At 39.9% G+C, this 23,672-nt stretch overlaps 1 protein-coding gene across 4 annotated transcripts in view; it reads left to right on the top strand.

Moving 5' to 3' along the window:
* CTNND2 (catenin delta 2) overlaps positions 1 to 23,672 on the top strand; it is an 895,372-nt gene that overhangs the window by 295,829 nt on the left and 575,871 nt on the right. Inside the window, exon 1 of one of the 4 annotated variants that reach the window (XM_032861878.1) lies at positions 9,791 to 9,900. The exons of the other annotated variants lie outside the window; for them this stretch is intronic. The gene's annotated coding sequence lies outside the window, so the exon portion shown is untranslated. Of the gene's footprint in view, positions 1 to 9,790; positions 9,901 to 23,672 lie in introns of those variants that run through there. 4 annotated transcript variants of the gene reach the window in all.

Here is a 23,672-nt window from a genome sequence, read left to right as displayed (position 1 = left end):
AAGATTCCTCTCTCCCATCAACTTGTAAACCTTCATATAGGAGTCTTAATAAAGGGGGAAGTGATATCTGTCTCCTTTTATTTAAGGAAGCACAACTAATTCATTCAAATGTAAGCAGATAAAGAATTTTTTAAAAGATGTATTTATTTATTTTTAGAGAGAAACCTTGGAGGAAGGGCAGAGGGAGAGAGAGAGAATCCCAGCTAGACACCATGGTGAGTGCAGAGCCCAATGTGAAGCTTGATCTCACAACTCTGAGATCATCACCTGAGCTGTTATCTAGAGTAAGATGCTTAGCCGACTGAGCCACACAGGCTCCCCAAGCAGATAAAAGAATTTTTAAATGTCTATATACAATATCAACCTTAATGACCTTTAAAATGATAGGCACAACCATAGTTGGTGAGGGATTACTTAGTAGGTCAAGTAGACTTGGGGCAGCCCCAGGATGCTGGCTCCCCTAGGCACCTGGACGAATTTTGGGAAACTGATGTTTCTCATCAGAACTTCCTTTCTTGGTACGAATTGGGGGGGGAGGTGGGTGTTCTGATTCTTCAGAGCTATTTAAACCCCCTCAGAACATGACAGTGCTATGGCTGTGCCACATGACCCCAGAAGACAAACTTAAAACCTTGCAGAGTTATAGGGATCTCCAGGGGTTAAGAACACAAGTACTTTTTTTTTTTTTAAGGTTTATTTATTCATTTGAGAGAGAAGGAGAGAGAGTGTGTGAGCAGGAAGAGAGGCAGAGGGAGAGAGAGACCAAAAAGCAGACTCCCCCAGAGCATGGAGCCCAATGCAAGGTTGGGTCCCAGGACCCTAGATCATGACCAGAGCTGAAATTAAGAGTCGGACCCTTAACCAACTGAACCACCCAGGTGCCCCAAGAACACGAGTTCTGAAGTTAAACTGCTTACATTCCATTGCAGGTTCTAATATTTAAAATCTGTGTGATTTGGGGCACATTACTTAATCTTAATGGAATTACTTAATTCCAAATGTCTCTTCTCATCTTTAAAATGAGATAGCAACTTGCTCCATTTGACTGTGTGCAGAAACAATTGCAAGATTCCACTCTATGCTTAAGCTGCCATTTTGGTACAACAAAAAACCCAGCTAGCCTCCTCACATGAGTATATGGACAAAGGCAGGTTCATGGGTGTTGAAAGTGAGTTCTTATTATTCAGTGGTGAGTTACCTACCCAAGAAAATGCCAGCTCGTCTCTTCCACAGTATTATTATTTTTTAATATTCCACAGTCCAGTTGTGGATTGAGGGAAACATATTTTTGGAGGCCAAATTTTGAACTTCAAAGAATGAGAGAACATAACGTTTATCGACAGAGCGAGGTGAGCCTCAGTTTTTCAGTGTCAGGGAACCATTTCATGCCAGATTGGTTGCTGTTATGAAGAGAGAAACCTTGGAATTTAGGAACTTTAAAGAAGTATATGCAAAGCTTATAGGCATCCTGATAAACACTTACTTCAAAAAACACCATATCCGTTCTAGAACCAGCTGAAATTGTAGAATACAGTCAAGGCCTCCATTTTTTGATCCTAGTATTTAGGCAACACTCAGAAATAGCGACGTATTCAAAACATCTTGTAGAAGAGTCTTCAAAATTCTCAAAAGACAGTGTATTATTTCAACAAATGACAAGGCACTGATTCTATTGTGATTCTCATCAGTTTAATATGAAATGTTATAATCTCCGCAAGCAAGGTCCTTTTAGCAAAGGTCAGCCTGGACTCGTTTAAGCCAGCTTCCTCCCCTGCTCCACAGGCATCCAACCCCACCATAGGACAAACAATGACTTTAGAGATTGTTCTTAGGTAGTAATGAAGAAATAGAACATAAAATATACTACAACTCATGAAAGATTGCTGACCAAAATTTAAATGTTTCAGTTAAAATAAAATAAAACAACAACAGCAACAAACACTGACTAGCAAACAAAGAGCACAGAGGACACTAGCCTCTTGGAATTATGGAAATACTGAGAATATTGAGCCAATTCTCTCGTGTGTAATTCCCAGCCCCGTGACAGAGCCGTTGGCCTTTGTATCTTAACTTTCCAAGATACAACTTAAATCTTAAGTTAGAGGACCCAGAATGTTCCAGGCTAAATGTAAGAACGTGTGCTAATACCCAGGGAGAATGTATCCTACAGGGAAAAATTACACCAAAGTGTCTATAGAATTCTGATTTAATTTATTGAAATGCATAATTGCAAGAATTTATTCCTTTGTTTTAAAGGTACCCCTCCAATTTCTTTGAACCTTATTTTATTTATTTTTTCTTTCTTTATTGATTGCAAAGAAATATTTTTAAAGTATTCTCTTTGGGTAGCGTCTTAGCCAAACACATTGTGGGAAGAACTTAAAATGCTTAGTCATGCGCGTTTTCTTGTTGGTATTCCTTGGGTACCTCAGCCTAGGGCAATGATGTAATACCCAAGTCCGCCCAAGAAACAGGGCCCACTCTGTTTTGACACAGTATTATTCATGATCACCACTTTATATAAATGTTGGAGAATATCGACTAAAGACGGAAGCTAATTATCCAAAAAAATCGCAACAAATGCTACTCTTAATGCTGGGAGATTAAGATACAGTGGTCTCAGTAGTCAGATGAATTGAGTTATTTCTTAGAAGAGAATGTCTTAAATATGCGCTTGAGATATGGTAAAGGGTAAAACATGATAGACGTTGTCCATTCTGCCATAAAAAGACTCTTCTTTGTAATTTAAAAATGTTGCGTTCTTCCAAGGGGTGTGTGTGTGTGTGTGTGTGTGCGCGCGCGCGCGAGAGAGAGAGAGAAGGTGAAAGACCGCTTTAAAAATGGAAACTCAGCATTTAAAAATGAGAATTCTGGGTTTGTTATTATTAATATTACTTAGAAAGTGCATATATTCATAGTAAAACTGACACATTGTGGCATTTTAGGACTGTTCTATAGAACAGGTGTGTTTCCGCCTCTAATTAATTAATGCATTAAAAATCGTGGTCTAAATTCATTTCTTCTGGAGTCTTTGCGGTTGTGCATTCAGTAGCTGGGGATTCCTGTCTCCAAGTTTTGTTTATGCCAAAAATATAAATTCAGACAGATTTCATGGATTGATAGTTGGACAACATTAGGAATGCCAAAGGGCTTGCTGAACCTTTCCCGGATGGTCAACTGTGCGTCCTATTTGAGAAACCAGGAGTGCTTTGAATACAGTGAAATTAATTTCATGCCAGAATAGAGCACTGCCCCCGAAAATCCTCTGGTCTTCTTAATCCCTCATTGCATGAGCTCTAACTTAAGGCACAGAGTGAAGGAAGGCATGTGACTTGCCCAGTGTGAAAGGTCCCAAATAACTCGAAGGTTATATCCCAGTAGGACAAATAATGAACACGATATATTTTATTAGGGGATTTAGTATATATAGCCTACATTCCTAGTTACAGAGGTCAAATTTACACTGATTCGCTATCATGAGCTTGTGTATGATGTCATGCGTTTCCAGCCTCCAGTCCCCAGTGTCCTACTTCTGACTGTGTGTGACACCAGGTAGCGATGGCTGAGAAACGGCAGGAAGCCTGGAGTTTCAAGTTCATCCAAGTAGCTGTCACTACCAGGGCCCTAGGCAAAAGGCCAGCATTGTTTGTTTGAGTTGCTTCCTCTTTCTTTTCTCCTCTTTCCCCTAATATGTCCTGCCATCCATTCTGGCCATGGGCAGCCGAGATAACTGCAGACTGCAAATGAAAAAAGGCTGAGCTGGCCCTAAAAATATTACTCCTGGTAACTCTTTAATTGCAGAAGGATCTTTGTGCTGAAGCCTCACCAGGCCCCTTGAAGGGCAGACTTAGCAATTTGGCTGTCAATCATTTGTAATTTTATACCTTAGAATCTGGAGGGATAATAAATAGAACTACAGAGTTTTATACTGGAACGCTGATTCTGAGAAAGTAAAAAGCCAAAATTTCAGGAAAGAGTCAAGTCTTTAAAAAAAAACAAAACTCTTCTAAAGATAGTTTTATGGAAAGCATAAAACTATTTGTATTATACTTACTTGGAAATCATTACAAAATCTGTCACTGTTTATAATGTTAAAGCTTTCCTATATTAATTAGTGCTACTTATTCTTTTATTTTGCTGTCAGTATTAGTAAACAAAAGTGGCTAGAACATCAAAATTCTTGGAGTATTATAAGGCGGTTTCTTTCTTTTTGGCCCAAGAAATTAGATCATTTGTGTAGAAGGGCACAACATAGTGAATTATTTTAAAACTGATGAGGCTGCAACAAATAGTGATTATTTCTTCTTTCTTTAGTTCTGCTTTTATTTTGTAAGACTTAAAAAGCTTATATTTTCATTTTTAAATAAATTGGTAAGAATATTGCTGGAAACCCCTGAGTTTGAATTGGTATTTTATTTTAGACTCAAGAACGTTAATAGGTAAATAATGTCCCTGTTTTCATTCATGTCTGGTATCTAGGACTGAAAATAATTTAGGACTTTGTTTCTTAAGAATAATAAACATTCAGAAAAGTGCATGCATCATGAAGTACAGCTTGCTCAAGGTCATGTGTGTAAGACTCAGCTGTATACTGTGTTTGGTTATTGGTTTTTTTTTTTTTGTTTTTTTTTTTTTTGCTGATTAGTATCTCATTGTGCACAGAGGCCATACTACATTTATTCTTGTTCAGGGGCATGTTAGTAGTGTCCATTTGGGGCTGATTTGAATATTGCTGGTATGAGCATCAGAGCAGATGTCTCTGGTGTGCTTATGGGCACCTTTCGGTTGAGTGTATACCTAGAAATAGAATTTCTTCCTTTTTTATTTTTTTAATTAACATATAATGTATTATTAGCCCCAGGGGTATAGGTCTGTGAATCGCCAGGTTTACACACTTCACAGCACTCACCATAGTACATACCCTCCCCAGTGTCCATAACCCCCACCACCCTCTCCCTCCCCCCGCCCAGCAACTCAGTTTGTTTTGTGAGATTAAGAGTCCCTCATTGTTTGTCTCCCTCTCTATCCCATCTTGTTTCATTTATTCTTTTCCTACCCCCCAACCCCCCCATGTTGCATCTCCACTTCCTCATTTCAGGGAGATCGTATGATAGTTGTCTTTCTCCGATTGACTTATTTCACTAAACGTGATACCCTCTAGTTCCATCCACATGGTCGCAAAAGGCAAGATTTCATTTCTTTTGATGGCTGCATTGTATATATACACCACATCTTCTTTATCCATTCATCTGTTGATGGACATCTAGGTTCTTTCCATAGTTTGGCTATTGTGGACATTGCTGCTATAAACATTCGGGTGCACGTGCCCCCTTCGGATCACTATGTTTGTATCTTTAGGGTAAATACCCTGTTGTGCAATTGCTAGGTCGTAGGGTAGCTCTATTTAGAAATAGAATTTCTGAGACACAGAGGATGCACGTGAAGAGCTGTAGAAGAGATTGAAAACCATCAAATTCATTTTGCTGTCTTACAGTTCCACTCACAGTCTGTGAAAGTTCTGGTAACGCCTGATATTTGTCAGTTTTTGGCACTTTGTCTCCTCTCTTTTTTGCTTTAACCATTCTAATGTGTGTTCCATGCCATTTTAAAGGCATTCCATGGACATCTTAAATTTTGTATCCCTTATGAGTAATAAAGTTAATCATATTTTCATTTGTTTATTGCCTGTGTGGATAGCCTCTCCTGTGAAGTGCTTGCTGATGTATTTTGAGCTTCTTAATATCAGGTTGCCTATCATATACTGTATTTTGGACTTTTGATGATGGTATAGAGATAGAGATAAATACAGACACACGTAAGGAATGAGAATATTTTTTCCCTCCAGTGCCCCTTCACTTTCTCGAAGGCATCTTGATAAGCAGCATTTTCCAATTTCACTATAGCCCAATTTATGCCTTTTTAATTCCTCTTATGGCTAGCACTTTTGCAGCCTGCATAAGGAAGCCTTGGTTTCTATAAGGCCATTCATGTGTTCCCTGTTTTACTGTCAAAGCTTTACTGTTCAATCTTTCACCTCTAGAATGATTCTCCATATGGCATTGATTTTTGTATATTTTTTGAGATGGAGGCCCAAGGTGCATTTTTTACCAGATAGACACCCAGGTGAAAGTACCATCTTCCCACTGTGTGGCACTTCCATGGTTCTCATAAATTAGATAAAAGTGTGATTTGGTGTCACAGTCTCTTCTGATCTAAGTTCTGTTGGATTCTTCTTACACAGATGTCCTGTGGTCTTAACTACTACTGCTTTGTAAGTGCCCTCTTATCTCACAGGTTCAGTCAGTCTCTAGATTTGTTTCTTTCCTTCAAGACCACTTGCTCTTCTTGGCCCTTTGCATTTTCATGTAAATTTTATTTTATTTATTTTTTTAAGGTTTTATTTACGTGAGAGAGAGAGAGCATGAGAGGGAGAAGCAGACTCCCTGCTGAGGAGAGAGCCCAATATGGGACTCAGTCGTGGGACTCTAAGATCATGACCTGAGCTGAAGGCATTCTCTTAACCAACTGTCCCCCATACACCCTCATGTAAATTTTAGAATCAACTATCTACTATCTCAGCCCCTCCCAACCCAGAAAAAAATCCAGGTTTGGATTAGAGTATTATTAAACCTTTCAGTTAACCCAAGGAAGCTGAAATCTACAATACTTAATCTACCAACCATAGCATGGTATATTTCTGCAATACCATCATTTGGGTCTGCTTTAATTTCAATAGCATTGTATAGTGTTTAGACAGGAGGTCTTAGATTACCTTCATGTGGATTTATTCCTAGATATTGGATATTTTTCTCTGCTATTTGTAAATGTTATTGTTGTTTAATGTCTTTATTGCTGATACCAGAAAGAAAATTGATGTGTTTATACACTGGCTTTTTGTTTTGACTTTATTGTTGAAGACCTCCAGTGCAATGTTAAATAGAGTGATGATAGCAGTGAATAACATCTCTAAAAAAAAGTTTTCAATATTTAACTCTGATTGTAATTTTTAGGAAGGTTTTTTTCATTATCAAACTGAAGGGATTCCTGTCTATGCCTAGTTTGCAGAGATGGTTTTTTCAGTTATGAATACTGTTGAATTTTGTGAAAGTCACATATTTAGGCCTTTTTAGAATTTAGTTTAAACTATTAATTATGGCTATTCCACAACGTTTAGTTTATTCTATTTCTTTTCTGGAAAAAGCAAAATCAACAAAAATGCAATACGTTAGTAATATAGTTCCATTTACAATTATAGTAGGAACAGAACTGGCCACAAATTCATATAAAGAATGGACACAGAATGTAACTATCACTTTTCAGATATCATACATTGTACAAATTTAATTTTTAAAAAAGATGAAGGAAGGAGGGAAATATGGAAGGGTGGGAGGGAAGAAGAGAAGGAGGGAAGAAGCAACGGCCATGACTCAGACACCTTCCCAGACACTGAGCTCTGAAGACATGAGGGGACACAGAGAAACAGGAAGTTCTGTGGAGGACAAGCTCCAGCAAGAGAGAATCATGTTGAAATGGGAGATGTTACAAGCACAACATCTTTAACCTTCACTTCACTCACACTCAACACCTTTCTTCTCCTAAGCAATAGCCAAGCCAAGGTGCGTTGTCATAATTCCCAAGGGAGTGATAAACTGAAGAGTTTAAATATAAGACAACAGATTGACACTATTACAAAAAAGTAGGAAAAAAAGAAATCAGAAAGAGGAGAAAGTAACATACCAGTCATATACAAAATGCAGAGAAAGTGTAACTCCAGGAAAATTATATTACCCCCAAGTAATATAAGAGAACATCAGCCGTAATGTTTTTATAGCCTGAAGAAAGTTAGAATCATGGAAAAAAATGAAATCAAAGAAAGGATAAGACAGATGTCAGGAAAGAAATAATAAGAGTAGGCAACACTGATGGAAAAATAGGAAAAAGTAAAGCCACCGCTTCAGTGAAACCACATCCAAGTCGTGGAGAAGCCTCAATATTGCAGAAATAAAGAGGACTGGCATGAGGAGATAGAACAGAAGAGAGGGGTAAAAAGACAACAAAAGCAACAAAAAAGATGATAGATGTGGAAGAGAGAAAACTGGGAACCAACGTGTGGGTGGTTGTTGTTCTTGCCTGGAGAACTCTTTTCTTAAAAGAGAGTCATGTTAGCCTGCTTTTTAGTTCTCTTCTTCAGTTTTCAGTGTCAGAAGGTATCTGAATGATGTATTCACAAAAATTGTATAACCATCTACATAAGGCCATGTGTCGTGCAAGTCAGGGTGCATCCTCTGAAGGTCAATGAAGGTCAATGGTGTTTCCAGAGGCACCAGGAACACCCAGTTTTGGGAGAACAATGCCCCCAGGAGGTATGGATATTTGCCTATTTTGCACCCAACAGAAAATCTTATCAAATATGAACTGACAGAAAATACTGGCATCCGTGAGCCGTTCTTGTAAACTGTGTTAAAGACAACATTGAGTCAATCAAGACTAAGATCAAGGTGCATGATTTAGGTCTAGACATACAACTATATTAAAAATGATTGGTGTATGGAGGGTGTGGGATCAGAGCTGCCCTTTATGAAAGTAGGAAGTTTGAATTTTTAATAAGAAGCTTATGCTGTTTTAAAAATAATCAAAACCTAGTTTTTAAAAGTCACCTTCTTTAGCTCTTATTTGAGCTAACACCAAAGATGATTCTTTTCAAACGAGGACTCCCAGCATTTCCTTTCAACATCATCAAGTATTATCCTAACAATTATAGTTGTATATTGTTTTAGAATTGAAGAAAGTACTTCTTAAGCAGGTAACATCTTGTTAATATACTGCGTCATTACATTGGGGTGCTAGGTCTGTTTTAAATAAGTTACCCTAGATCATCTAATTATAAAATGTGGACCTATGGTCCATTGGACACACAGCTGATAAAAATGTCTTTAAAATACATGGAAATCGTGGCTAGAGTAGAATCAAGTGAAAGGCTCAAAGGAGTTTTTTGAGGTAGTGCAATGGCTGGGAGTGGGTAGGGTGGATATTAGCATATAAAATTTAGCTTTAAAGTCAGCATCTGGACAAGTTCTCTTTCCTGTAAGCCTTCAGGTGTGCTAGAGTTTGCCATATTTTATACTTCTTTCGAGTTGCAATCTCCTTTCAAAAATAAAATAATCTGAATAAACTTACGTTTTTCAAACTGTCCCTTTTGAAATAAAAACTAGACCAGCTTTGAGTATGAACTCTAAGCAATCTCGAATCTATCTCTTTGCTTTTGAATTCACCAAGGAAACAAAGTCTAGATTCAGTCTGAGACTAATTTTATGATTCCGTGGGGTTTTCTTCTTTTCTCTTTTCCTTTTTTTTTTTTTTCTTTAACGTTGTGGCACGGATAGCTAAGGATCCAGATACACATTTAGGGCAAAGGAATGGAAAATCAGAAAACTAGAATTTGCTAAGCAGGCTAGTGGGAGGGTCCTTTTGTGATGAAATGTTGCATAAATAATGCCGATGGGGGTCTAAATTCACCGTTGCCATGGAGACCTTTGTGCCTGGCTGAACTCAATTCTTTTCTCTTCTAAGACCGCTACCACTAGGCTTGTGGTGTCTCTGATGCGTCTTGCTTTGCTTTCTCTGCAACTGTTTGGCGAGTGAAAGAAGAAATTAAACTATGATAATTCGGCATCCTGACTTTTTCGAGACTGGTCTTCTACTCCCTTCGTGATTTTTGAGCTTCTCTGGGGTTCCTTTCAGCCCCGGTTCAGGGAGGGAGGAGCAGGTGGGGAAGCGCGTGGGGAAGCGTCTGGAGCCGCTGCCGGGAAGGAGGGAAAAGTCACCCTTCATCTTTGTGACTAGTCCACTTGTTGGCCTGGACCGCAGTCTCCAGTATTTAAGGACTACTGGTCGCCCCAGGTAAAAGAGAAACAAAGTGAAAACGGGACGCATTTGTCTTTTTGATGCTTTCACTCTTGATGTTGTTTGTGTGATGATTTGTAGCTAAAGTTTTAAAGCTGTAGGTTGGGAATTATGGGTGGAAAACCCCGGGGGGGGACTTTGTTTCCGGTCTCATGGTTGCCAGTCAGTTTATTCAGTGTATTAATGTTGAAATTGTAAAAGCCAAGTGACCGAATTCAACAGGACGCCGTGGTAAGGATCCATGTGCCGTTTCTCTCTTAGGCAAGCATTATAACTGCTGGATAATTCTCTGTAGTAAAACTTGGTGTGTCGTAGATACATACTTTAGATTTCATGAAAGTTATGATTAGCCGTGTCAATACCCATTTGTAATTGAGAATTAAATAATTAAAAGTTGACTTGGAAATTGTGGGCTGCTTCCCGCGCTTCCCCCCACCGCCACACACACAATTAAATGGAGAACCTCGCTCAGGAAGAAATTAGTTGTTGAGAGTAGTAAAGGCCTGAACATCATCCAGCCAGTGTCACTGTGTAAAGTAACTAAAAATTCAGTGTATTGGACAGCTAACTTGTTGCATTGCATTCCCTGTCTTAACAGAGTACTTGGTTCTCAGTGATGAGCGTTGTATTAGAATTGGAATGCAATAATTGCATGTTTTGATCATTCTAAATGGTGTAAATGAGATGCACAAATCCCCTAATTACAGAAAACCTTTACCATACAAGCGTTTCCAGATTGCTTGTATTCACATAACTCATTGAAAGAATCATTGACCCAAATTTACAAAGACTTCATAGATTTCACCTCTTTTGCCACTTGAGTTTGGAAAATATTTGTGTACTCAACAGGTTGAAAAAACAAATTGATTTCAAAAAGCTGGGGGATTTAACAGGTGGCATTCTCTGGGAATTGTCTGTTAGATTGCTATATATTTATGAGATAGGCGTACTCTGTAGCATTGTAAGTAAAATGGAATGAGGACTCGAAATCTTTAGGTTTTTATTTTTAGTGTTTTCAAATGGATGGTAAGAGTGACAGAATGATTTCCAACTTAACTGTGACAATCACAAGATAGAATTTCTATTTGATTAATGTTATTTGAAATTTGAATGAATTTGTAGCTCAGATACTGAGGGCAAATAATGACTAAGTTGACATGAAGAAATTTTTTATTTTTATCAGGTGCATGTTCTGGCATGTGTTTTAAGATTTTAAGTGACTTGCATAGGTATGATTTATTTTAGAGAACCCAACAAAGACTTGAAGACTTGAAAATACTCTGGGAGTACCTCTTAGTAATTATTTCATTTCAATTAAAGTTAAAATTAAAATTATTTTGATCATATTAAAGTTAAGAAATCTTTTCATTTTTAAGTGATGGAGGCAAAATTCAAGGGTATTCACTGAGAAGAGATACTAAAGAAAACTTTGACCTTTGAAAATGTTTCCCATGCCTTGATCATTATTTAATAACACTGCCTACATGTAAAGGTAAATGGTCACGAAGCTTCACTTGGAGAATACAGTGTCTAGGCACTCACCCTTTGTGGAACACTGATGTCATGGATTCAAGAGACATCAGGTTGTCAAACTAGAGGGCACAGTATATGCATGTGACCCAAATAGTTTTTAAATAAATAACAAGTTACCCAACTCCGTGGTGTGATTGCCATTACTTCACATTGGTTAAATAGAAATATTTTATATGGGAAGAAAATTTAAACTATTTTTAAATTTGTTTTTTAATCCTGGTATTTATATGATGCGAATGCATCTGAGAGCTTAGTAAATCAGATCCTTCAGGGGCCATCCTAAACCATAAGCAGAGATCAAACAAAATGTGATTTCAAAGAAATATGCCTTTTGAGGCTATTCAAAGGCCAAATTGCAAAATGTCTCCTGGACTATTTACTCATAAGTTTTATGCACACAATTAAGAAGAATAGTTTTAATTGTGGAAAAAAAACCATATATATATATATATATATATATATACACACACATATACACACACATTCCCAGACAATTCCAGGATTGGCCCAACTCAGGATTACATTGATAGGTCTCAAAATTACAGCTAATACGGTTGACCAAAAGTTCCAGTTCAAATGGTTTAGGAACAACAAGGCTTGGTGTTTGTGTTTCTACAAGAAGCTTGTTAACATGTGAATTCTGAGTTAGAGCTCTTTTGTAATTCTTCTGTCTTGCCTTACCTTAAGTTCAGCAAATTCTTGTTGAGGCCCTCCCATGTGCTAAATACTGTATGCCACGCACCAGAATGGAAAGAGGTATTCCCTGGAGTCCATGAACTGAAACGTCTGGTCTGGATACAGATGTGAGAACTCCTAACTATGATGCAGTGAAACACCTGTTTTAGTGGAGTCATGGCCAAGGAGAGTGTGCCGCAGCGCTGTGCGCTATACAGGGCCTTCAAATACGGCCATTCATCCTGCCAGCCTGAGATGCAGAACGGTTAAGGGACGTTCACAATGTAACTGCTAAACAGTGACTATAAGGATAATTTCTAAATAGCAGCCAGAGAATGTCTTTGAAAACATAAATGCCATCATAGAGAGTCCAAGTCAAAGCCACGCAGTCTCTGAAGCCCCCTGATGAAGTGCCCCCACCACCCTGTCTCCCCCACATTTCCTAAGTCTTCCCTCTTGTGCCCTTTCCTCAGCATAGCAGACACTTCGCTTTTCATAGAACATGCTCCCGGCATGTGGCCTTTCATTTGGCATTTTTCTCTGCTGAAAACAGTGCAGCAGCCCCCCAGCCCTAATCCAGCCTCGATAGGCACATGCCCCCTCCCCACTGTGTCCCTCCCACTGAGGTCACCTTGTCAATGAGTCCAGTCTTGATCACCGTATTGAAATGACCTCCCCATATTGTTTTTGTTGTTTTTTTTAATTTTATTTTATTTATTCAACAGACAGATTATAAGTAGGCAGAGGGAGGCAGAGAGAGAGGGGGAAGCAGGCTCCCCGCTGAGCAGAGAGCCCGATGCGGGGCTCGATCCTAGGACCCTGGGATCGTGACCTGAGCCTAAGGCAGGGTCTTAACCCACTGAGCCACCCAGGTGCCCCTGGCCACATTGTTTTTCTCCAGCGCCTTTACCACAGGCATTGCTCTAAGTAATGCACTGGTCCATCTCGTTCAATCTCCATTTTCTCTGCCAGAATATAAACTTTACGAGGGCAGGGATTTTTGTCTGTCTTATTTTTTACTGAGGGATTCCCAGCCCCTACACCCATGCTTGCCTTATTTATGGAAGGGAAAAATGAAGAACTAAGTATAGATTTCCAGCGCCAGACAGACAGTGTTCTACTATGTTGTTGTTTTTGCAGATTATAAAAACAAGGTAGAAAATACTCGAATTTATCACTGGCCAGCCAATATTCTAACATAAGTGTGAGAGAAAGTGGTCAAATACAAGAGTTGTGCTCATAATTGATTGTGTACCAACACTCAGCCAAGTATCACAGAAGAGGGGTTGAGAATTTCCCTTCTAATCCATGGTCAGTGTCATCGGATGGATTCTTAGTGAGAAATCCCCGGGGTGTTCTCCCAGCTTCCCCCCACTAGCTGTGGAAACTTGACCGGTACTTTCTGCTTCAGTAGCCATCTGTTGCTTCCACTGTAAACTGTGTGGCTTCTACTGTAGTGCTCCACTGTCTCTGAGGTTCTGTGATTTATCTGCATATTCTCCAAAGCATTTTGTAAGGAACACGCAAAGAATTATACACAATCTCTACAATACGGTATCATCTATTTCTTTGTGCTCATAATGCTCATCAAGATGAGAAAAGAGACACTGTGACCTGGATTATTTATGTGCTCATATTCAGTCAGCAGTTCTGTTAAATAAAGTTCTGCTCAAAAGTCAGAATGCGTTGTGAGGATCCTGAGAATTACCAATCCATATAAATTACGTCCATGGCGGTGTCTCATACTGTGGCCATACGTGACGTTGGCTCACCTGGAGAGCATCACAACGGGGAGTACAGGTTTGCCTGTTGTGCCGCTAGTCACCTGCCTCTATCCTGTCAAGTTGTTCTTACCTTTGACAAGTTTAATTAAACTTAGCACTTAGAGTTTTAAAAATAAACTTCGCAAGCTCTAAGAATTTAATAAACACTACAGTGCGGCTAATTACACAGTAACCTTCTCCAGCGTGCAAATAATTTTTTTTTTTAAATGTGAGAGTTACTTCCTCGAGGAATGAATGTGTTGAGTTCCTCTGTGGCTTCCAATACTACTGGCTCATTTTTCAAGATGAAAAACTAATCATAAGCATTGGTCAGTTGTCTCCTTACTTCTGTATGAAGCAAAGAGATGGTTGTTGGAACCTTTGTGTTTCCTTAGGTCTCAGCTGCTGGTAGCATGTAAGGGTAATAGTTGGCTTCCTGGGCCTCCCACGAGGATAATTCCAAATAAGATTTTTTGTTGCATGGCTTCCACATCATTCACACATTCCTTCTTCGTGAATTTCAGCCTCAGCTCATTTCATGCTCGCGTGCTCTTCTGAACCAGCTTCTGGTAATTTCCGTCAACGTTTAAATAGAGTTTCTGTGAGAGAGACTATATTCAGTGTTGAAACGGAAGAGCAGTTAAATGTGGGTGTTAAGGTTGGGGCTCAGCTGCACCCGCATGATCACACAGCACTTCCGCCAGAAAACAGAAACTGTAAATATGGAGGGGAAGATGACAAAGGTTTATAGAGGGACACTTTGAGTGAGCTGTGGGGCTGTGGCTACATGCATAGGCCCAGGGGTTGTTGGGCCGTTTGGTTGTTGGCCCTCATGCTGGACTGGACATTAGTTTGTGGACTCTGGCATATTCTGGCTTCTACTTGGCAGATGTAGTGCACAAATACTGCTAAATGTCATACATTTCCCTTGTAGGGACTCACCTAATTTCTAGGCATATGACCTTAAATAAGAACTTTGAATTCTTTTGCTTAAAAATGTGTAAACCTGGGGCACCTGGGTAGTTCAGTCAGTTAAACATCCGACTCTTGATTTCAGCTTAGGTCATAATCTCAGGGTCGGGGGATCTAGCCCTATACAGGACTTCACGCTCACTCGGGAGTCTGCTTGAGATTCCCTCTCTTTGTCTCTCTCCCCCTCCCCCTGCTCACAAGCTCTCTCTCTCAAATAAATAAATATTTTTAAAAATGAAAATAAAAATGTGTAAACCGAGGACACCCGGTAGCTCAGTTGGTTGATGTCTGACTGACTCTTCGTTTCGGTTCAGATCATGCTCTCAGGGTCCTAAGATCAAGGCCACGTTGAGCTCCACACTCGGTGGGAAGTCCTCTTGAGGATTCTTTCCCTTTTCCTCTGCCCCTCCCCTAACTCATGCTCACTCTCTCTCTCTCAAATAAATAAATCTTAAAAAATAAAAAATAAAAATTTTACACTTGGGCCTTTTATTTGTTATTGCTCTGAAGTAATCACTGATAGACGTATTGAATAGACTTATTGAATTCAATCCTCACAAAGCCCCTGTGTGGTAGATATTGTCCCTGGACTATAGATGAGAAACATTAAGAGGAGTAATTATTTCATTATGTGTTATGTCTGAGATCACAGAAGAAAACTGTGCAAGACTTTGAATCCGCATATGCTTAACTCTGTAGCTTCCTCCCCTTTCATCCTTCGTCCAATGGCACTGTTGAGTTTAAACATCTCACTTAGATTCGGTGTTGATTTTTGCCTTTTTGTAGAGCCCCCGTCCCTGCATGGCATCTCTCTCCTTGTGTTTCTCTGCCGGTCGCCTCTCGCCAGGTGCTCCAGGCTGTTCTCCCTATTACTGTAAACAGATGGTTCAGCGCGATCATTCAGAATCCTACAGGGCCCGGAGCTCAGGGATTGGGAATGGTGTGCTAGGAGTACCTCTCTCAGAATCAGCTCGAGCATGGATTGTACAGGCAGCTTCCTGGCTCAGAGTCTCAGAGGCTGGGCTGCACATCTGTAATTCTAAGAGGGCCCCTAGAAGACTGCTGGACCCAGGGGCATTTGAGAGCCCCCCTATCTGATCTTACAGATGCAAAAACTGGCTGTGAGTGAGGAGGGTGGGAAGACAAGTTCGAGGTGGAGCCGAGCGTTCCCTGCCCAGAACTGGGGTGGGGGGGCAGGATAGAGACTAGGGGAGTCCCAGCTGCCACAGCGGAAACCCGTGGGTTCAAAGTGATAAGAGATTGAAGGGGTCAGTTGTATCTGGTTGATCTCAATCTCGTATTTTTCCAGTCCTACTCTCTGCCATGCTGTATTTGTTCATTCGCAGGAAAGAGAGAGACCGAGACACAGAGACGGAGGCAGACAGAGGGGAAAGGACTCTTAGCCCGATCTGGTGATGTCCTCTCCTTTCCTCAGTTTCCTTCTCCCTTCACTGCTCTCATTTGCAACCATTGTGTGGCGTGGCTGATTGCGTACGCTTGTGACCCCATGCAATAAGTCCGCGGATGCTGATATGTCTAGAGCGTCTCTTAAGGCTGTTTTAAATTAAATGGCATAACATAGTTATTATATAGCACTATTGACTGAGCCTCTCCTACTCGCTAGTCCCTGTCCTCAAGTCTAGGAATGAAGAACCACAAGACCACTCCGTCTGTGGAGCTGCCCTTCTAGTTGGGGCCAGAGGACAAATGACCGACTGCTGTTACTCTCACTCCCCCTCCCTTCAAAAGAACTACAGGGTGGGAGTAGAGTTCCTTATGGTGACCTAGAAGCTCTGCCCAACCCAATGAGACCTGACAAGTTTGTCCTGGGCAGTGCTCCGTGAGAACTTTCTCTTTACTCTCATTCTTAAAAAGAAGCCAGGTCAACAACTTTATTACCATCCTTGTCTATAGGGGATGTTGATGCCTTGGGGTGACTTTGAGAATATGTGCTTTCAGTGGAGACAGAATTCATAGCATATCTAACCAGGTGTGAAACAAGCCTCTTAGCTATGGGGTAGCAGGAAAAAATATGGGCCTGGGGGTCAGAGGCTGAGATTTATATTCTGGCCCCAGTGTGCTCCAATCGTAGGACTCTAAGAAAATGTGGGCATACTTGGTGCATAACGTTCTCTGCATCAGAAGAGTGACCCTCATCCCCTTGGCATAGGTGCACTGGGATGTCATTCGCGAAGCATAACTTCATGTGGTAACTTCCTCCTCCGTCCATGGAACAGCATTTCACCGGCTCAGGATCATCAGTGGCTACTCCTGGGCTGTAAGCATTTAGTTATTTTTGGTATTGCGTTATTCATCTTAGAACAATGTGGATGTTCCCGGCTTTTGAAGACAGAATTCTAAAGGGGTTTCAAGTGAGGAGGTGACTGTGTTACCCTAAGCCATGCAGCTGATGGTCAGAAAGTCCAGGCCTGGCGCCGCTGCGCTGTGCATGGTGCGGTCACGGATCGTCGTCAGCCTGAGTGCACTGCCAAAGATGGTGGTGGGTGAGGCCTCCTCCCAACTCTTCTTTTTCTTTTCTTTTTCTGTTGTTGCTTTTGATTTTTGGTTTGTTTGTGTGTTTACTTCTTTATTGGGATATATTTTGAGAAAGAGCAATTGAGTGCAATCAGCTCCAACTCTGGTATTCATTTTATTTCATTTTCTTTCCTTTCCCTGGTGTGTCCTGGGAGGGCTGTGAAGCTGCTGTCTCTACTTACTTAATCCCTCTGCACCTGAGTTTCCTTACCTGCAAAATTAGAGTCTTCAGCTCTGTGATCCCTTCCAAATGAATGGGATTTTATTATCTCTCCTGTAGGGGCTTCCTGGTGCCGAGGTAGGGTCAACTTTTAGCTGGGAGCAAAGATTAGCTAAGGTGGGCTCTCATCCGGGTCCCTGGATGAGCCTGTGTGTGTCTCTCACCCAGGGACCTCCAGCCTTTGCTAATTTCACTCCTCTAATCGGTTAGACTTTTGAGCAAGAACATCCATTGTGTGTCCATTTATTTGTACATGATGTAAATGCACGACTATATAAAAATCCATATGTTAGAAAATATGATAAAAATCTCACAGAGGTGAGAGAGGTGACAACAAGAGTTTAAAATGTAAGTTCACACCTGTACTTCTCCTACCCCAGGGAGTTGCCTTGTGCACCCCGCCTCAGAGCAGTGTTGCTCTGACTGAGCCTCACAGCTCAACAGTGTCAGGAAGTTAACAATCTTTCAGATTCAGAAGCTGAGATATGAGAAATAGGAATGTTTGTTCCAGCTCAGCCGTCGGTCCTCGTAGGACCCTCCTGCCTTGATTATAACCAGATTTGAGATCGTTGATAAAGATGATCATGCAGTCATGAAGGATTGTTCCTAATTTGTAAATGAGCACATAATTGCCTGCAGGCATTCTGCACCTAGGGGGCCAATGAGACAATGTCGAGATCACAGTGCGTTGCCTCTAGGTACTAGAAGACCATCGAAGGCTTATGTTGATCTTTGTATGCGACTTGTACCGGGCATGCATGTGCTTATATGTCCCTTTGGATTCACTGTTTAGTCGATGGTTATCAACAGGAAGGGAGACTGGTGGAAAAGCACTGAGCTGTGTACTTTCTTTTCAAAGCTATAATCAAAGAATTGGGCTGGGCTGATGTCTTCAGAGCAAGCTTAGAGAATTTGCAGGTTTTCAAGGCTAATAAAATATGCATACACTTTGTACAGAATTAGATTTCAAGAAAAGTCTAAAATCCTGAAAAAATATGAGATAAAACAAAAAGTTGAAAATTTGAAGACATGCCTACCCTCGTCTGTGGGCTCAAAGGTATCAAACGCAGAGATCTAACATGTATGGAAGTCTGGTTTTGTAGCAGTTTAGGACAAAAGCACCAAAGGTTTAGTTGACTTCAAATCTCAAATCAGGAAACTATTTGGCAAAGTTATGAAAGCTAATGTAATCTTAGGTTATATTAATGGACAGTCACTGTAACTTGTAAATAAACACATAAGACAGAATGGGAGTAGAGACGTTAGATTCTTAAGTACATATTCATCCTGTCATAAACTCAATGGACATAACCTAAGTATACTTTGAATTCTGGTCCCTTAACTTAGCAACTCCAGGTGATCTATTCTTCTCTTCCCTCATCTGTAGAATAGAAATAATAGTCCTTATAATAGTGGTATTATTAGTATTATTAAGAGTAGTAGTTCCTAGATCCCTAAGGGGTATTCATGCTACTGTGGGAAAAGAAGGAGAACATTGCTTTTCTAGGAAAATAATGGCCTAAGTTTATCAAAATGGGAAGGTTCTCCATGCTGCCTTTAGTAGGATATAATTCATTTTTCTTAACTAAATTCAAGTTCTGCAGTATTTATTAAATATGCATATCTTGTTGACTATTTGATTTCTGTCTGGACTACTGCTTTTCCCACTTGAATAGCCAGGGAAAAGTGTTCGGGAGAAAATGGACCTAATACGTGCCCAACAGCTGCTGGAATCCTAGCGGCTTGCCGCCTGGCTCAGCAGCCAGGAACGCTGGTATTCATTAGCTCTGCCCTCTCCATCAGGTAAAAACTGCACCTGATGGAAATTACAGTCCCCAGTTTCAGGGGACACACAGATAATTTGGCTGTTCCTAAAAAGGCATAAACAAAATATTGGCTAAGCACAGACAGATGTTATGGTTATACTCTGTACATGAATTCATGTACTTGAATTCACTTTAATGGAGTTGAGCTTATGGTGTAAGATCTTGCAGCTCATTATAACTAAGTTGTTATGGGCTGCTAATTTGCTAGAAGCTGCTGTATCATGAGCTAGCCCAACTGCCTTGATGGGTCTCCTGGTAGTTAATATGGATTAAATGTGAATCTTTTATTTTTTCCCCTGTGGTCTCACATAATGATATTAGCTTGTCTACCGTGTGACAAATTCAGTGTACCAGGAGCATCTGGTACACTATTCTTTATGACTGAAAATAAGCCTGCAAACTTGATCATGCACATCCATTAAGACACTTCCACATATTGGGGAGATATGGAACGGTGATGACCATGGAGGGGATTTATTGGCGACAGTTCATTTTGCTTCATTGTATAAGAACTATCTCAACAGTGGTACATTCATCAATGCTGCGTTCCTGCAAGTTCTTGCTTGATTATCAGGATGCAAGTATGGATATATTCCTGGTTAGACTGAACTTAATTTATTCCCAGCAGAGGAATTTCAAAAAAGAAATAAAAGGAGAAGAAACTGAATTTCCACAGCTTGAAGATAGGTCTGAATTCAGTCTTTTGAAGTTGATCTAGAAACGGACCACACTGAAATGTTCAGGACATGAAGCTACTTTAGTAAAGAGGGTATTTTTTTAATTGAAGGCATGGTATTGTAAGAAATGAGAAGTAGATTCAGATCCTGTTGTGTGCCATTTGGATTGCAAGAAGTTGATATAAAAGTGTTTTGCATATGTCACTACCTTTGCAGTGAAGAAATGTAAAACAAGAGGTGACCTACAGATGCATATTCTGTAACTTACCAAGAACAGGGCAAACCACTGGGCTAGTTGTCACTGTTGTTATTCTCTCTGCTTTAGCACTACCTGAGTAGTCTTGAATTATTCACTTAACCTCTCTGACTGCTAGTTCCCTCTTCTTTGCACAAAAGGATTATACTTCATATCCTATGTTCTTCCCTGGGCCATTTGAAGATAAAATAATTATAGTAACAATACAGCTGTTATTATACAAAGAGTAAAAATGTTACACTATTAGAGTACAATTGTAATAATAACTCCCTCTTACCTGATACCAGCCCTCTGGTAACCTCAGGCCCCTCAATCAGCGGTGGATGTGGCATTAGCAATTAAAAACCACTCTGGAGGCAATGAGGAACAGGAACTCTGAAAGGTACACACACACACACACACACACACACACACACACACACACACTAAATCACCGGAAAGAGATGTCAACAGTATAAATGAAGCGGAAGAGAAATGAGACTGTTTCTTTGGTTGTAGGAGCCAATAGCTGTGTGTGTCCATGGTGCCAGAGGACTTTCCTGTGTCCACCTGGTTACTAAGAAGCTCTGCAATAGATGGGAATTTAGGGACAGGCAAACTATCATCCTAGTAGGGCGATGTCCTTGTGATGTCGCATAGGATCCGTGTTAACTAAAGACCTTCAGATGTTAAAAAACAAAACTAAACAAAACAACCACCCAGTTAGAAGACATTAATTATTTTCTTATCAAAAGAATTCAGTAACATTTCAGAGGGTTTCTTAGTTGCAGTATGGAAAGAGATGAAGGTGGTGCATCACATTTCATGAATGAGGAAAATCAGGATCATTGTTGAGTATCAACCTGTTACTGAAGTCAAAACTTCCAATGTAATTTGCTTAGTATTCTATCTGGTCCTACATTCCAATCAAACTGTACTCTAATTACTCCCTGAAGCACTTACACACACAGTCAATATTTGTCTAATTCTGTGCTTTAAATCATGCTGTTTCTTCCATTTGTAATGCTTTTGCTCTACCTTTTCACATGGTCAAATAGTAACCTCTCACTTCCCACCCCAGGTGCCACCTTGTGCATGGATCATTATCCTTGAATTCCTTCTCCCCACTCTCTCCCATCTTCCCTAATTGGATGTTGCCCTTGAAATTCATTCATATCCGTCTCATCACAATTTAGCATTTTACCTTAAATGCTAAACTCCTTTACTAGATGCTAAATGCTTTACTAAATGCTAAACTCCTTTACTACCTCAACTCCTTTACTAGACTTAAATCTATCAACAAGATCTCTATCAGGGGTCTCCAGAGTGATAAGCAATAGGGTATATAGAGCTATTTAGAAAGAGATTTATTATGGGGTCAGAATACGGATCTTGGAAGTCCTACAACCTACAAGTTTCGTGCTCCACGAGAGCCAATGGTGTAATTGCTGTCCAAACTCAAATATCTGAGAATGAGGGGAGTCCATGGTGTAAGCTCTGGGCCAGGTCCAAAGGTCTAGACAATCAAGAGTGCCAGTGACTGAGGGCAAGAGAAGATGGATGTCCCAGCTCCCACAGAGAGAAAAAATTTGCCCTTCCTCCACCTTTTGTTCTATTCAAGCTCTCAATTGATTGGATGATGCCCACAGCATTGATAAGAGTGATCCTCTTAATCTACTAACATTCAAATGCCAAAGTCCTCCAGAAATACTTTTACAGACATCCCAAGAAATGATGTTTACCAGTGACCTGGGCATCCCTTAGCCCAGTCTGGTTGACACATAAAGTTAACCATCACACAATCCATACCTGAACCAGTTTTGTACCCATGTCTTTTCCTCTCTTTGTCATCCAGCACTTTGCAGAACACTTTGCCCATTAATATCAGCTGCCCTACTGTTACTTTATTCATTCATTCCATAAGTACTTATTTGGCACCCACTCTGCGGGTGGTATTAGAAATCTGGTTGAAAAATGGTAGCACTGTTTTTGCCTTGGAATTTAACATCATAAAAATAGTAACTCTGAAATAATTGAGACCTGTGGTTTGCTGGCAGGCAAGCAAGTATTGATGGCTCCATCCCCATCTACGGTTGGTGTTAGTGAAAAGGCGGTATTCCTTTTGCATTTCATTTATATACCATAGAAATCTGATATTGTGGTACCGAAGAGATATTAAGCAGCAGTGTCACCATACTATTTGGGACCAACTTGTATTTCTAGGGATCTAATGAGAGAACTTGCTGGAACATTGGTGCCACTGAAGAGACTTAAGACATCTCCTTGTCCTGAAATACTGATAGATACTCAACTCAAAGAGCTACCAGTAAAATTCACTAGAGAATTTTATGTTAGGAAGATGGTAAATCATGGGAAAACTTATTATTCTACCATGGAAATGTTACAGCGTAACAGTCTATGAAAATGGCAATTTTATAATTGAGGGTTTTTTAATATAAATTTTTTAGTTTGGCAAGAGAACTTTTGGGGGCTAAGCCAATAGAAAGCAAGTATCTACTGAAGCTTTTTGCAAAATCAGAGAGTGTTCTTTCCTGCTCTGAAAAGTGCTACATTCTTTTCTTGGTGGCCAAGCAAAAGTAATAATATCTTTGAACATGTAAGTAACTAGGTGGTAATTAGCATATACATATTGTTTAATTGTAACTAAACACTAGTAAAGTTTGGAAGAAAATCTGGTGAGAGGATTCAGTTTTTGTTAATTATTTTAAGTCATGTCTGTAATTTCAAGTTAATAATACTGTATTAACTTGCAAAAGCCTGTGTCTCTATAAACCAAAAAAAAAAAAAAATATGACCACCAATCAGATTATTTCAACACATTCAATTCAATATCAAGGCTTAATAGAGATATCATGATGCTTGTGGCAATAAATATTTCCTTTACTGTTATAGACTATTAAGCCATTGAAAGGTTAAATGTTAATAACTATTCATTTTTATTCTTAGGAAATAAAGAGTCACTGCAATTTTCTAAGTACATTAATAACAGAATCACATGTGTTAATTTTTTTAAGGATGACTTTTGGCTACGTTATGGAGAACAGACTGAAAGCAGTTATGAACAGGGGCAGACACTCTAATTAGGAAAATATGTTCAGGTCTCCAGGCAAGAGGTACTGGTAGTTAGAATTGGAGTGGTAACCATGGAGGGTAATGGACAGATTGGAGAATAGACTTGGTGGTTACAACTCCACTCTCAATTCCAGTATGGGTTTTCCTCCCACACTAAGTAATCATCTACCACCACCTGATTGTCTTTAAATTCTGACACTTTCTACCCAGAGACAGCAGCGTATCCCACAGGTTAACTAC

This window comes from Lontra canadensis, unplaced genomic scaffold (genome assembly GCF_010015895.1).
Source record: "Lontra canadensis isolate GAN:19392208 unplaced genomic scaffold, GSC_riverotter_1.0 scaffold22, whole genome shotgun sequence".
NCBI lineage: Eukaryota > Metazoa > Chordata > Mammalia > Carnivora > Mustelidae > Lontra > Lontra canadensis.
The sequence above is the reverse complement of the archived record's forward strand: the minus strand, read 5'-3'. Positions and strand labels throughout refer to the sequence as shown.